We start from the raw sequence: 16,644 nt of genomic DNA on the forward strand, positions 1-16,644 counted from the left end.
GCTACACGGTGCAGGGTCCAATTCAAATTAGATGGAATATATAAGTCCTCTCTTTTAATAGTACTAGTTTAGATCTACGTTATTCGCGCATATATTTCACATTAATTAATTCAAATGTTAATGTAAAAATGTAGAATTTATTTAATTAAATCTAATTTTTATCAAAAAAAATTCAAATTTGATTAATATTCATCTAAAACCTGTAAACTATAACAACAATATAATGATAGAGATATGTAAACAATACAATTAAATATAACCTTTACAAAAAAAATTTCCTCAAAGCCGACGGGCATTCATTTACCACCTGTAAACTACAACAAAATAACATAATGATAGAGATATCAAAGCAATACATCTAAACTTAACTTTTACATAAAAAAAAAATCCCAAATCAGAGATATTAAAACAATACAATTAAACCTAATTTCCACCTAATTTTTTTTAAGTCAGTCGACATTTATCTACCACCTATAAACTATGACAAAACAATACGATAAAAGAGATATCAAAACAATACAATTAAACCTAACATTTACACATAAAAAATTCTCAACGCTGATCAATTCATCTACGACCTATAAACTACCATCTACGACCTGTAAATTATCACAAAACAATACACTAATAGAGATATTAAAATAATACAGTTAAACCCAACCTTTATCCAAAAAAATTCTTCAAAGCCGACCGACATTCATCGAGTACTGTAAATTAAAATAAAATAATATAATAATAAAGATATCAAAACAATGCAATTACAACTAAAATTTACATAAAAAAAATTTCAAAGCCAACCGACATTCATCTACGATCTGTAAACTACAATAAAACAATATGATAATGATTGCAAAACTCCAGTCTCTGAAAATACAAAAAAATAAATAAATAAATAAATATAGTAGAAGTAGAAGAAGATATATATATATATATATATACACACACACGTTGAATTCATGTTTAAATTATTTGCCCTTCATTAAAAGTTTCTACAATAGATAAAATCATCTTTTCCCTATTTTTCTCAAATTATTTTTATTTAATTATTATTATATATAAGTAAAATATTTATAAGAACTTGAATCCAAATTAAAATTGGATGAGTTTATTGCGTTAAAGTCCAATTTGACATTGGATTGAGTTTCAAAAATTAAGGGACTTCACCTTTGGCCGTGTGTATTGTATGAAAAGTTCATGAAAATTAAACGGTATTGCAATTTTAATTAAGAGTTGGAATTCAACTTTCACCATACAATAAGTATATTCCTAAGTTTTTTTTCCCCAAAAAATAAAGCAACTATCCAAAAATAAGACAAATTTGTTATTCTAGTGTATATGTTGAATTTTATTTCAAACAAGTTGTACAGTTTATTATAATTAGAATTCTTTTAATAATGGTGATTTTTTATTTTTTAAAATATATATATTATTAGTATTTATGTATAATTATAATTTTAAAAAGTAGTAAAAAGACGATTTTGTCTAAAGGAGAGTATTTTAATGGAGGATAAAAAGTTCAAATCACTTTTCTAAGGGTTTTCATACTTTAATATTACTAGTTTAGGTGTACGCGCCTTGCGCGTGTACCTCACTTTAATAAGTTCAAACATTACATTAAATAGGATATTTTTTTAAATAATAAAGATGAATATAATAATTAAATTTAATATTTTTTGAGTATGTAAAGATGGAGAATTTATTTACTAAACCTAATATTTACCAAAAATATTTTTAAAATTCGATCGATAATTATCTAACATCTGTAAATTGTAACAAAACAATAAAATGATAGAAACATCAAAATAATACAATTAACTCTAATCTTTATACACAAAAAAATTTTCAAAGTCGTCCGACACTCATCTACCACTTGTAAACAATAACAAAATAATACGATAATAGAGATATCAAAATAATACAACTAAACCTAACCTTTACATAAAAAAATCCTCAAAGCCGACTAACATTTAACATTTATCTATCACCTGTAATCTGCAACAAAATAATACGATAAAAGTGATATCAAAACAATACAATTAAACTTAAATTTTACACACAAAAATTTCTCAAACCCGATCGAGATTCATCTACGAACTGTAAACTACCACAAAATAACAAACTAATAGAGATATTACGATAATACAATTAAACCTAACCTTTACCTAAAAAAAATTTTCAAAGCCAACCAACATTTATCTAGTATCTATAAATTAAAATAAAACAATAAGATAATAAAGATCAAAACGATACAATTAAACCTAACCTTTACACAAGAAATACTTCAAAGTCAACCGACATTCATCTACGACCTGTAAACTATAAAAAATAATATAATAGTGATCACAAAGTTTCGATTTTGGTCCAACTAATTCTTGCCTGAGCAAAAATTTTAACCTCAAAGAATAATTTGAATGAAAACAAAGAAGATATATATATATATATATACACATATTGAATTTTATTATGATGACAAAAATAGTGAAGAAGTTGAGGATTAGAAAATCAAGCATCGATGCAATCGAATCAAGTTACATGAGCATCAATCTTTTTCTCGTACCCCAAAAGAGAACCAAAGCTAACACAAATACCACGTAGATTACTCATATTTCTGCACAAAATAGAACACAAATATCACGTAGATTGCTATTATCTCTGTAAAAAATAAAACACAAGTATCATGTAGATTGCTAGTATTTCTGCGCAAAACACAAAGTAGAATCACAATCAATGAGGATGAAAAATATTAATTAATTTTCCTACCATATATTTTAAGAATTTCATATATTTTAGGAAATCTAATTGAAAGGAAAATATTAATTAATTCTCCTACCATTTATATTTTAGGAGTCCTACATATTTTAGGAAGTCTAGTTAATATAATAAAAAATAATTAAATAATAAATTTAAAAAATAGTGAAAAACAATTTTGTCTAAAAAAAAAGTCTTTTAATGAAGGGTAAAAAGTTCAAATCACTTTTCTAAAGGTCTTCACACTTTTAATATAAGATTATAGATTATAGATATATATTTATATATATATCTAGTTTAGCTGCACGTGCCTCGCACGCGTAACTTTTGATTATTTAAAATTAAACGATTTTATCTATTACGAAGGTTTTTAATGAAGTACAAAAAGTTCAAAACAAGTATTTTATCGTAAGCACATATATATATATGAGAAAAATAATTACGTTGTTAGATTTGAACATACGAGAATATCAAACCTAGAAATCAAAATTCACAAACAAAACAGATATAATAATGCATGACGTATTAAACTTAAAATCACTCTCAAGCTAAAGAAAATATAATAAGTCACGACAACCAATAGAAAAGGAAAAACAACTCAAAAAAAGAGAGAGAGAATAACTTACTAACCTAGCGGATGACAATTATAATAGTTGAAGAAAACATAACGAATAAAATCATAACCATTCTTGTTGAAGCGAAGGTTAATACTTTGAAGAAAAAAGATGAAGATATATCACATTTGATTTTTCTGCACATAACCTAAACAAAAAGACAAATAAGAAGAAGAAAAGAAACGTAATAAGGAGAGAAAGGAGAAAGTAGAAATAAACGGACTTAAAAATTATTTGCTAAATATTAGTTAAATAGAATTATTGGAGACTTACATTTACTACACATTAATAAGTAGTATTTAAATTAATTTAGAATTGTAAAATATTAGAAGTTCCTGTTGAGTTAAAATAGGTATAGTATTTCTTTATATCTTGAATACTTAAATAATATAAAAATAATTAAATTAAGCCTACGTGCATTACTGTAAATTTAAAACAATGTTGTCAAAGTGCCGGTACTATTAAAGTATAGTAAACTTTCACTTTATTCAAAATTTAGTGGATTTCAAATCCCTAATTAAGAATATAAGTTGAAAATTAAACCTAGTCCTAATTTAAGAATTTTTTTTTTACCATATTTTAAAGTCCTAATCCTTTACCATATTTTAAAATCCTAACTCATATATTTTAGGATTCAAAATCATATATATAATTAAATAATAATTGGAGAAAAAAAAGTGAAAAGACGATCTTGTCTATTGTAAAGTGTTTTAATGAAGGGCAAAAAGTTCAAATCACTTTTCTAAGGGCGTTCACACTTTTAATATATATATATATATATATATATATATATTATATTATATTATATATTATATTATTATTATATTATAGATATAGATTTTATTATATACCATTATATAATTAGATATCAATATATATATCGCATATATATTTCAGTCAAGAGATATAGTTTAATTTTCTATATCAAATTATAAGAAATATGACTCTCTCATTGACATGACCTCCATCATAATATCAAGTTTTAAAACTCAATCAAAGACTTTATCCTATTATCAAATAATTTGGTATAACTATAAAAGAAAATATTAAAGGTCATATATTGATATCAAATAATATTTATAAAAATATGTTCAAATCATCACTTGTGAAATTAAATCTAAGACATATCAACTATATTCCAAACATTCACCATGTTTGGCAAAGGCTAATCACTTTGACCGGATCAAAGTAATCAATAATTTCGAATCACTTTGTCCTTTGAGGTGAATGATCAAAAATTCAAAATAAATTAACTAGTTATGGTGTAGTAATTAAGTACAAAGAAATGCTAAATTATATAAATATGTTGATTAAGAAAAATCAAAACAGAAAACCTAGTTTCTTTGGCTCTTTGTTTCTAATATATTGTACCGAGAAGAGTCTTGAAGCAACAGTAAAATTACTTTCGTGTAATTTATAGGTCACAACCTTACAGGTTTGAACTGTCGAATTAGTCATTAATGCTTTCATAAGGATGCCTATATTATACTTTTTAAAGCTTTGAAGCAATGATAAAGTTGTCTCCGTCTAACATATAGGTCACAAATTTAAGTAGTAAAATCAGTATAACTACCTACTATGTGACATTTCTTAGCGATGTAGTCTTTTTCCAAACCTTACATAAAGGTGGAATGCTTAATGGATCGTCCCTGCCCCTTTCTAATAATATATTATAGAAATAAGCATCCAATACTTCCGAACAATGGTCAAAGTTGCTACGATACATTTCAATTTTATAAGAGTTCTATTACCCCTGAACTCAATTCTAACGTATTTTTGTCATGCTTTTGTGCTAGCATGACACTTTTATTACATAAAATAGAGCCCACATTAAAGGTGTCACGTCAACTAAAAAGGTTGACAAGAATATGCTAAAATTTAGTTCAAAAAATAATAAAATCCCCGTAAATTTGATTATATTTCATAGAGTACTAGATGCTTTACTCTATATTATACATTATACATGGAGTTATTCTCAACTTAGCATCTAGGTTGGGAGTTGTTCAATGCATTGAATACAACACATTCTCAATCAGGTCTAATACTTACACGTTAAACACAACTTTATGCCCGTTTGGACATGAAAATTTTTCTCTTTTTTCCGAAATTTTTTTTTGGAGTTAGAAATTATGGTGTTTGATCATGAAAATTCAGAAAATAATTCCGAAATTTTTTTTTGAAAAGGGAAAATAAGTTTTTGGTGTTTTCATAATTTTTCAACTCCAATTCCAACTTTTATTATTATTATATATAACCCAAATCTTTTAAATTTTTTACATAAAACTCTCCTTATAACATTATTTTTTCAATATTACGCATATAGCAGTTTTAAAGAATAAGATAATTATAATTTCAAACTTAATGCTATCCTAATTAATATATATCTCTTTTTCTCTCTCATCGTTATTTTTCTCCCTTATTTAATTTTCTTCCTTATTTAAGATATTATTTTACTGCTAATGATCCTAATTACTATAATATAATAATAATAATAATAATAATTATTCTGTTGTGATACGAACGTTTAAGGAATTATAGTCGTATAATTAATAATGGATAATCGTTTTCTATATTTAAGGAATTAATAAAGTCGTAGCAAATTAGTTTACCACTGCCACAAATTATTCTCATTTTTAATTTGATTATATATATTATATTGTGTACATCTTTATTATACTAATCAAATATAAATAGTTTATACCATATATATGCTAAAAATATAAATCGGTGCTACATATTTTTAATAAAAAAATATGTCCAATTTAATAAATTTATATCTTAAACTGCAACTGCTACCTTTATATATCATAATACTTGGTGTCTTTATACACAAAGTGTTATATTTATACCAATAAATATATAAAGTATTATATTTATAACAGAAATATACAAAGTATGTTATATATAAAATTTATACCATGTATATACCATATACACACATATATACATGGGCGGAACTATAGTGTTGTACGGGGTTCGGCCAAACCCACTAACTTTTGCGCAGACCCTATATTTTTAAATAAAAAATTCAAAAAAATGTATATGATTATATATGCCCGAACCCACAAGCAATGTAATTTGTTGGTCCCGTGGTAGGTGTATCAACCTAGCCCCTTTAAGATGGGGGTTCGAACCCCACTAATGACATTTTGCCCAATGCTTAGTTGTTCTTTTATTTTTTTTGCACTTTGCACATGCTACATTTTGACTATCATTTTTTATTTGCTTTTAGCCTTTTACAATGGTCACATGCTTTTACACTTTTTTTATAAAACCAAAATAAAAACAAGAAAGGAGAAAAAAAACTTTACCCAAATCTCAATACCCACGGCATTACCCAAATCCCAAATTGCGGTTTTGCTGCTCTTCCAAGGTATGTAATGTGGTTTTCATTTATCTTTTAGTTTTCGTAGATGCTAGATTGCTTATTGCTAGTCTCATAGTTTTGCATCGGAATTCATGAGTCGCGACCAATAAATTGTGATTAGATTTTTAATTTTACTTTAAATTTTGGGTTGAAGTGTTTTAGTATGACTTGTTTCCGCAATTCTGTTGCAACATATATTTTTCGTATTTTGTGAATTGTGATTGCAACGCAGTAGAATAATTTTGTAGAGAATTTTGTGTTTTGTGATTCGTAGGATCTTTAAGCAAGTGACAATATGATTACGAAATTTTTCAAGCCTCAAATTCCTTCAGATACTGCTTCTAGCTCTTCTTTGCCTAGTTCTTCATTGCCTATCAATCTTTCCGGAGTATCGAATAACGACAAAGAATTGGCAAAGTCGGATCTTAAATGAGACCCTGCTGAAAGAAAATCAATTACAGAATTTCCTCCAAGTGTACGTGATTACAACAAAAACCTTGTAGACCATATAAATTTGAGTTTCCCATAAGAGATTTTGGAGGTACACCATGTCACTTTAATCCTAATGGTTTAAACCTCCATATTCTCAATGGTTAGAATATAACATTAAAGAAGATGCAACATTTTGCTTATGTTGCTATTTGTTTAAAAATGAGCTCGGAGGATATGAAAAAAAAGTGAGTGAATCTTTCACAACGGAAGGTTTTCAAAGTTGGAACAAAGGCATAGAAAGACTTATAAAACATGTGGGTGAATTGAATACTATTCATCGTCGATGTTTCAAGATGTGGGTGAAGTGAATAGTGTTTCGAACCCCCAGACTTTAAAGTTTGGCTCCGCCTCTGCATATATAAATATACAAAGTATTAAGTAACATATTAAGCATATTTATAACATAAATATACAAAGTATGTTATATATGAGGTTTATACCATATACATACCATATACACATCTATGAATATACAAAGTATAAAGAAACATACTAAGCATATTTATATATTTATGGTATATGATATAATATACCATAAATATGCAAAGTAAGTTTTACATAGAAATAATTTATTCACACACAGTAAAATCTTTCATGTATAAGAAAACTAAAGAAATAAATTAGCGGCACCCTAAAATTTAATAACAACTCATCATTTCCTATTTTTAAGGAACAAAAAATAAAGAAAATAAATTAAATATGACCATGTATATGTAATTATCTATATCTATAAATTAAACAGAAAATAAAGAAAATAAAGGAAATAAATTAAATTAATGTAAATATTATATATGTCATAATTGAAATTCATTAAATATGACCATGTATATGTAATTATCTATATCTATATCTATATCTATAATATATTAAAAGTGTGAAAGCCTTTAGAAAAGTGATTTGAACTTTTTGTCCTTCATTAAAAGACCCTATAATAGATAAAATTGTCTTTTCGCTTATTTTCTTCAATTATTATTTATTTTTATAATATTTAAAATTAAAAAGTTCTAAAATATTTTGGTAAGAAAAAAATATTTTTAAAAAATTAAAAAGTCTTATATTATTTGGTAAGAAAAAATATATGGTAAAAAAATTAGAAAAATTAATATTTAAGGAATCTTAAAATATATGGTAAGAGAAAAATTTATTTTAAAAATTAAGAAATTTTATAATATAAGTCCTGAAATATTTTGGCAAGAAGCTATCCAATTTTGGTAAAGTAGATTCAAAATTAAAGTGATATTAGAAAGGACGTGTGAGAATTGCTCCACAATTATTAATTATATTTGAAATTTTCACTTTTTTCAAAAATTAATAAACAAATAAAATCTTTCATATTTAGGTAATCCTTTTTTGAAGGAAAAAGGTTTTGAATTTCTATAAAATTTTGGACTTCTATAAATTGAGGATCCTTCCTAATAATTCTCTCCCAATTAATACATTTTTTTTATATTAGTCACATGAATATTTTTTGCATACATACAATTATTTGTTCTCTAAATTTTTTAATTGTTTTCGTTATTTTGATATTCAATTACTTACTTTTCTTTCTTAGTTTTCATTGAAAATGGTTATTTTTTATTAATTTTAAGTTTATATTATAGATAAATTTTTTCTGTCAGACTTTGAGAAATTTTTTATGTAGAGATTAGTTTGAATCGTATTATCTTAATATCCTACTATTTATTATTTTTTATACTTAATACAGGTGGTAGATGCATGTCGGTCGATTTTGAGGTAATTTTTGTGTAAAGGTTAGTTTAATTACATTGTATTGATATCTCTATTACTATATTATTTTATTATAGTTTACAGTGATATATGAATGTTGATTGACTTTGGAGAAATTTTTGTCTAAAAGTTTGATTTAAATTAAATTATATTATTTTGATATTTTATTATAGTATTATTTTTTTGCAGTTTACAGGTGGTAGATGAATGTTGATCGGCTTTGAGAATTTTTTTCTGTAAAATTTAGGTTTAATTATATTATTTATTATGTTGATATATCTATTATCCTATCATTTTGTATGTTTCGTAGGACTTTGAATTTTTTTATGTAAATATTAGACCTAGTTGTATTATTAGAATTTCTTGCTATTTGTCTTTTTTTCTGCTTAATACAGGTGGTAGATGAATGTCGATCGACTTTGAGAAAATTTTTGTGTCAAGATTAGGTTTAATTGTATTGTTTTGGTAGCTCTATTATGTCATAGTTTACATGTGGTAAATGTTAGTCGGCTTTGAAGAAAAAATGTGTAAATATTAGATTTAATTGTTGTTTTGATATCTCTATTATTGTATTGTGTTGTCGTAGTTTAAAAATGGTAGATCAATGTCGGTTGACTATGAGGAGAAATTTTTTGTGTAAAAGTTAGATTTAACTGTATTAATTTGATATCTCTATTATAGAATTGTTTTATAGTAGTTTACAAGTGGTGGACGAATGCCGGTCGGTTTGAGAATTTTTTTGCGTAAAGCTTAGGTTTAATTGTATTTTTTAAATATTTCAATTATTCTATTATTTTGTTGTAGCTTACAGGTGATAGATGGATGTTGGTCGACTTTAAGAGTTTTTTTGTGTAAAGATTGATATCTAATTGTCATATTATTTGATTGTAGTTTATAATCAATTACTATCTGTTATTTTTATTATCATCCATTTTTTGCTTCTACTTTCATATTTGTTCTGCTTAAAGTAGATATACGAGGATGTTTGAACTTGCTTATGTTGCTACTCATACATTGAATGTATTTCTTTACTAATAATGATAATAATTTTTTATTTTTTATTTAGTCTAAAATTTTGTGTAACTAATAAAGTTTCAATTGCTTGATTTATAAATATGTTGCATAGCAACAACAGAGGCATGCGAATTTAATTATATTGGGGACAAAAGTTACTATAGGTGTGTTCTCTTGGCTGTGTTTTTTCATTTACGTTTTTTTATTTGTGATTTGTTAAAATTAAATATATATTAAAAAAAATTAAAAAGTAAATTACTTTTATGTTTTAATTCTGCTCATATTTCTTATACAAGTATTGTATGAAGCTTATGAGAAGTTATCATGTCATTGTCATTTTTTTCTTTTTTTTGTTGTTTAGTGTTAGAATTTGTTTTAGATTACAATCAAAATAATATATTCATGATATGTAGAATGTACACATTTAATTCTTTAAATTCTATAAACAAAAAGTAATTGTGATATTCTACTTTTACATATGTGTCTTCCATGAGGATTAAGTCTAAGTGACCTAAAAGAGGTGGTTGTGAAGCAATAGTAACACCAAGCAAACTTTTTAACATGCATGTTTTATGCAAATCATCATTGCTACGGTTTGATATTGTATTTCAATATGTGAGATGCTTTTTGTATTCTTCTGTGTTAGTTAACCAATCGATATATATTTATTAATTATTTCAAATGCTCAAATTTTCTTTCTTAATATATTCTTATTAGTCAGACATACTACTATATTATTTAGAACTACAACACGTATTAATTACTCCTTTTTAATATTTACCTAAATAAAGAGAGTTTTAGATGTTGCAATCCAACTCAACAAGTTAAATTTGATGAAACACATAAACATGATCTATAAATTATTCTCTATAACCATAATCGATGTATAGTATTAATTATAGGATAAAACATGACAATAAAATATTTATAATTTTATTAATTAACGTGAGATACACGAGCAGAGCACGTACAAAAAACTAGTTTTTATAAAAGTGGCTAATTGTGTTCTTTTTCCATTAGTAGGTAAATATTAATTGGGTGATTTTGATAGTTTGTAAAAGTTGGGGCATAAAATCATATTTAAAAAAGTTTTTTCAAAAGTAAAAAAAAAATCAAAAAAGACATGGCCAAACACAACTCCAACTCCAATTTCAACTCCAACTCCAAAAAATTTTAGTTTTCATGGTCAAACGGCTACTTAATTTTGACTAGATATATATTTTCAACTTAGATTGAATTACTAATTCTTTTTTTTTTTTTTTTCAAATATCACATTTTTTCTAATATTCAATAGCCTACTTTGACTTTTATACTTCAAATTAAACAAAAGGAAAAGAGGGGGATATTCTACAATTACCAACTCAAACATTGGAGACTGTGTTTTCAATAATTGACAAAAGATTGACCTTTCTTACAGCTTGAACAAAACTTGTAACAATCATATTCATTCATTAGATATGAATAATGTAGGTTACTAATGAAAAAGGCTCGAAAAATAAGTTATTTCGAAATTAATTTTTTTAGATTATTATATTTCGAAATTAATTTTTTTAGATTATTATTTTTGAAGATGTTATTGTGCGATTTTATTTCAATAAAATATAAGATAAACTCATTTTAGAATTAATTTCAAAATTAATTATTCCTTATCCTTCATACCAAACGAGGCTATATGAGGTTGGAGGGATTAAATGAATTATTTCATTGCAAAATTTGAGATGAATTTTTGTTAGCATACTTAAGTATTAAATTATAAAAAATAGCAACACTTTTATCAAATTATATTTTGTAGCATATGTATTTGTATTTTTGTAATAACAGTTTGCAAAAATACATATCATCATAAGGGCAGTAAAAATCAAATGTATTTGTATTTTTGTAGCAACAGTTTGTAAAAATACAAAATACAACTTGCTATATTATATAATTATGAAACTATTGTTATGAAACTCATAATTAAGGGGATAAGTATGTTATTTCTGAATTTTGGCCTTTTAAGTATGGTATACTACAATTTAATAAAGTAGGCTAAAATTGGCTTATTTGATCACATTCATGGTTGTGGAAGTTCCATACTCTTTATCAAGTGTTAACACTAATAAAGTATCCAATATATGCAACAACATCAACAGAGAAATTACTCTAGTTGTTAAAGATAAAAGAATTGGTTACTAGTATTAAACAAGGCAAATTAAAATAGTTACCCAAGAGTAATTTGGTTGGGAATATATTTCCGGAAGTTTTGAGGTGGGTGTGATGTGAGGAGATGAATGAAATGTCTCACATCAATGAATAAATAAAATCCTGACTTCTTATAAAGCTTGGCCAATTATTTCTCCTACCTTAGAACTAGTTTTTGGAGTATGAGTCAACCGTAAAATTTATTTTGACATAGTATCAGTGTCTATCCTGTTGTGGGCTCCCAAAAAATCGAATAGTTAGGAGGGGGGAAGAGGGCGGGGGGGAGGGGGGAATATCCCTAGCTCATGAAGAATATGCATGCACCGAACTGAACAGTGAAACTAGCTTTTGGGATGTAAATTATGTCCAAGACGATAACAGTTGGAAGAAGAAAAAAAGAGAGGATAGAGGGTAAAACGAAAAATTGAAATATTAGAAAGTAGATAGTGAATCATTTACTTTTGCAAAGTATTTACCTATATATATATACAGAGAGAGAGAGAGACACACACACATTGGGGTATGAAAAGGAAAAATGGAAAACGATATTACAAGGTGAGGAAATCAAACCCTCGTCGATAAGGTAAAAGTGTAGGTAGCCAGCCAACTGAGCTATTAATATCCTATTCTCTTGAAGACTTTAACATGTGGCCTCATCATCTTATTAGAGTTGTAATTTTATTCTTGTCTATTAAGTACTAGAGTTTTAAAATTTGATTTTTCTTATCATCTCCAATTCTAAAGGCGGTGGATGCGCTATACCATTTCTTCCGTTCCATTTTACATGAAGGTGTTAGTGTCAGAAGAGTTGAACAATATTTTTTGCATCACAATTTTTTAGAAGAACTTAAACCGTTAACTATACTAGGAAGTTGTAATGACCCTTCAGGTCATTTTCTGAATTTCCGCTTATTTTCACCATTAGAGCTTTTCATAGCTACCTGTAATACCCCATACTAATCTTAGCTCAGTTCAGCTTTTAGTTGCATGTATAAGGGACTTAAGGCCTGAAAATTTCACTAAGTCTTGGGGACTTAGCCATTTTTTAAGACGCCTAAACTTTGAGGATTTTTATTTTGGTCTTTCCAACCACGAGATATTGATTTTTGAGTTAATTCATGTTCAGGGGTGTAAGGAGCATGTCTCGGAGAAGTTTTAAAATTTTCGGATGAAATTTGGGTCATGTTTGGATCAAGAAACCAGAGGATTACCGTGATAACGCCGCGTCACGGCAATAGTACCATTTTCATATTTGCCGCATCGTGGTGAGGGAATTCAACTACCGCGATTAGACCGCATCGCGGTAATCCTGTCGCGTCCACTTTCGAATTTAACTGGTTTAGGGGCAATTGAGTCTTTATTTCCTTAACCCAAATCGTCCATAACACGAATTGGGATCTAATTAACTCTCAAGAAAACCCTATCCTTTTCCCAAGAGCAAAAATTCAACTCATTTTCCCCGAAATAATCTAGAATTCAAGCCCCCCAAGTTCAAGAACCTTCAAGAAAGCATCAAGATTAAGGTTTTATCCCCAAGTTAAGAAACGTAAGGTATGTGGGGCTATCCTAAACTGCATGGGCATACGTTTTGTCTTTTTTATCAAGTTTAAGGATATATAATCATGTTTACAAAAAGGATTTTGACATCGTTTTGAATAACATGAATCATGAATTTGTTTTGATGAAAGTAAATGTTTATCTTGAAATCCTTTCATAAAATTGAACTATTTCCATATATATATATATATGTTTTCAGTTTTGCAAAGTTTGATTGAGAGCATAAATAGCGAAACTCCCTCTCTCATCGTGATATCTTTTGATTTCAAGTGTTGTGGGTTATTCAAATGTATGATTTTAAAAGAAAGCTTGAGAATGAGTTCCTATAAATGTTCATGGATTGAAATGGTGTATAATATGCCGAGGGGGTGTTTTCCTTGTTGTAATCTTTCATTGTATTAATTGAAGGATTTCATGAGTTTTAAGTAAATGCAAACATGAGATGGCCATCATATGATTGTAATATTGAGAAGAGAGTATTTTGTGTAAACTCATTTGATAACCTATAGAAAGACTCTCTTTCTCACATAATGTTTAAAGCTTTTGGGTGGCCATTAACGTGGTGCTAAATAAGAAAGGGCTACAGATATGGTGTGATAAGAATTGAGTGACTTGCAAGTCCGAATATGACGATACCTTATGTTGATAGGCCCTGAACAAAATAAACACTAATGTTTTGAGTTTGAAGCATGATATTTAAGGGACTAAAGTTAGGCTTAAAGAGAGTTAGATGGCTATCCGAAGATGGAACGAGTTCAGATAACTCACAGCTTGAAATCGTAATTTGTCGATGCGGGTTTTCTTTTGGGAAGGTATGTCATGCAACGAGGCATATCTTTTTCTTAGGTCACTGTGTGTCATGCAAGGAGGCATACTTTGAGATTCTTATGTACTCTAATCCTGGCGGTAAACTTGGATTTGGGGCTTAGTCCCGAGTCAAGGCCGGACCCCATATAGCCCATGGGATGATCAGGATTGTAGGGTGTACCATCTAACTTAGAAGTAAACTAAAGAGTGAGTCATGGTTACCAAGAATTTTCTCAAAATTCATTAAGATATGCCCATGTGTTTTCAGTCATCTTATGTTAAACTGTTTTATGAAATGCCCTCACCTACGTTGTATAAAAATATGTTATTTTGAATTGTTTCAGATACTAGTACCTTTCTGTATTGACCCCCTATATTTCAGGTTCTGAGGTCCAATCCTGTGGTCCTGCTAATCAATAGATCGTAGTCATAAATTTAGAGTTGGTTAGCCTCCCTTATTTCGGAAGGTCTTGTTCCATGTGTTGATTTCATTTGAGTTTAGTTCATGGTCCGCCAGGGGGCCTTATCCCTGTTTTCAGACAGATTATTATTTTTCAGTTTAGTGGAGACTTCGTAGACTTGTTATAGATGGTGTTGGATTTCTTTTGAACTTATGTACGGTATTGTTAAGTTTAAATAAATAAACTACCATGATTCCAGTTTACTTCCGCATTATTATAATAAATAGGTTTTGCTTATGATGACAAACTAAAGGGTCTCTTGAGCCTTCATGATTCGGGATGTCCATCGTGATCAGGCCCCAACTTGGGTTGTGACACTACCCAAGTCATTTATGACTTACTAAAACTGATAGTTCGGTTACTGGGTAGTCCGTTTATTTTTTAGAGCCAATTTCTCATTTAGAAGTCTTTGCCGATCCCAAATGGCCACCGAGCGAAAATTTTAATAAAATAATTTTGGATACAAATTTTGACTACGCCAGCAGCTCCAAAATATCAATTTTAGGCTAGGTAAACCCTTGATTCGACCCCACATGAGCTCATTTAGACCCATTGGTTGAAAAGTAAGAAATCGAAAGATATGGGTGTGGGAATCACAAGCGGTCTAAATGATCTTGGATGGAAAATTCAACATCACCAATGCATCTGAAATGTCAAAATTAATAGGGTTACATAGTTCATTTGCAAAAAATAAAGATCGAATGAGTCCGGGAGGTCAAAAATAAGTTTTGACCTTGTGGGCCCCAATTAAGCTCATATAAAAAGGCCTTTTTGGTCGAATTTTGGGCATTCTTCACTTCGTTTGGAACCATAGTAGCCCTAGAAAGACTTGGCAGCTTCAAATTGACTCTTGAGGGTGAATTAGAAGATTATTTAACATTTATATTTGCGATTAACAACAGATTTGAGATAAGAATTTTTCCTTTTCATACTCTAATTTCTTGAATTTTTTACCAAAATCTCAATTAGCTTAAGGGCATGATTTTAGCCCAAATAAGCTTATTTTTCACTTGATTCTTGAGGGTTATAATTTTCTAGTAGTGTATGAATGTTGGGATGATATCAAAAATGTGTTTTTCGTATACGTATGTGGGACCCACTTGAGATTTTTAGTCTTATTTTTGAACCCAAAGCACAATGGTGCAATATGGGTATCAAAATTCGCATAATGATGTGTAGATTGTGTTTTTGATGGCTTGAAACCTTGAAGAAGCTTCTCGGAAGGAAAAAAACAAAGGGTTAACAGTTTATGGGCTTTCTTTGGATTTGAGGTTGTTTAGGTTTGAACCCAAATATGTGCTGTTGCTGGGGTTTGAACCCGCGTCTGTGGGCCAAAGAAGCCTTATCACTGACCCAACAACCACTGGGATAAGAAACATTGTTTGACAGTGGGTTCGCGTAATTTAATAATATGAACATATTCAAAATTTAGTAGTATAAATATAGGGTCTGCGTAAAAGTTACTGGGCTCGCCTGAACCCCCGTAGGGTACTGTAGCTACGCCCCTACATTTAGGCATAGGTATGATAAATGGTATATTTGGGATTAGTTGAACTACTTAGGCCATTGAGCTCGTATAGTGTGAAGCTTGACCTATAGCTTAGAATCTTGACTAGTTGGACTTGTTGTCTCATAAATAACATGATGCTCTAGTTGTGCTAACTAGGCGGGAGTG

Source organism: Capsicum annuum, chromosome 1 (genome assembly GCF_002878395.1).
Source record: "Capsicum annuum cultivar UCD-10X-F1 chromosome 1, UCD10Xv1.1, whole genome shotgun sequence".
In the NCBI taxonomy this organism is placed as follows: Eukaryota; Viridiplantae; Streptophyta; class Magnoliopsida; order Solanales; family Solanaceae; genus Capsicum; species Capsicum annuum.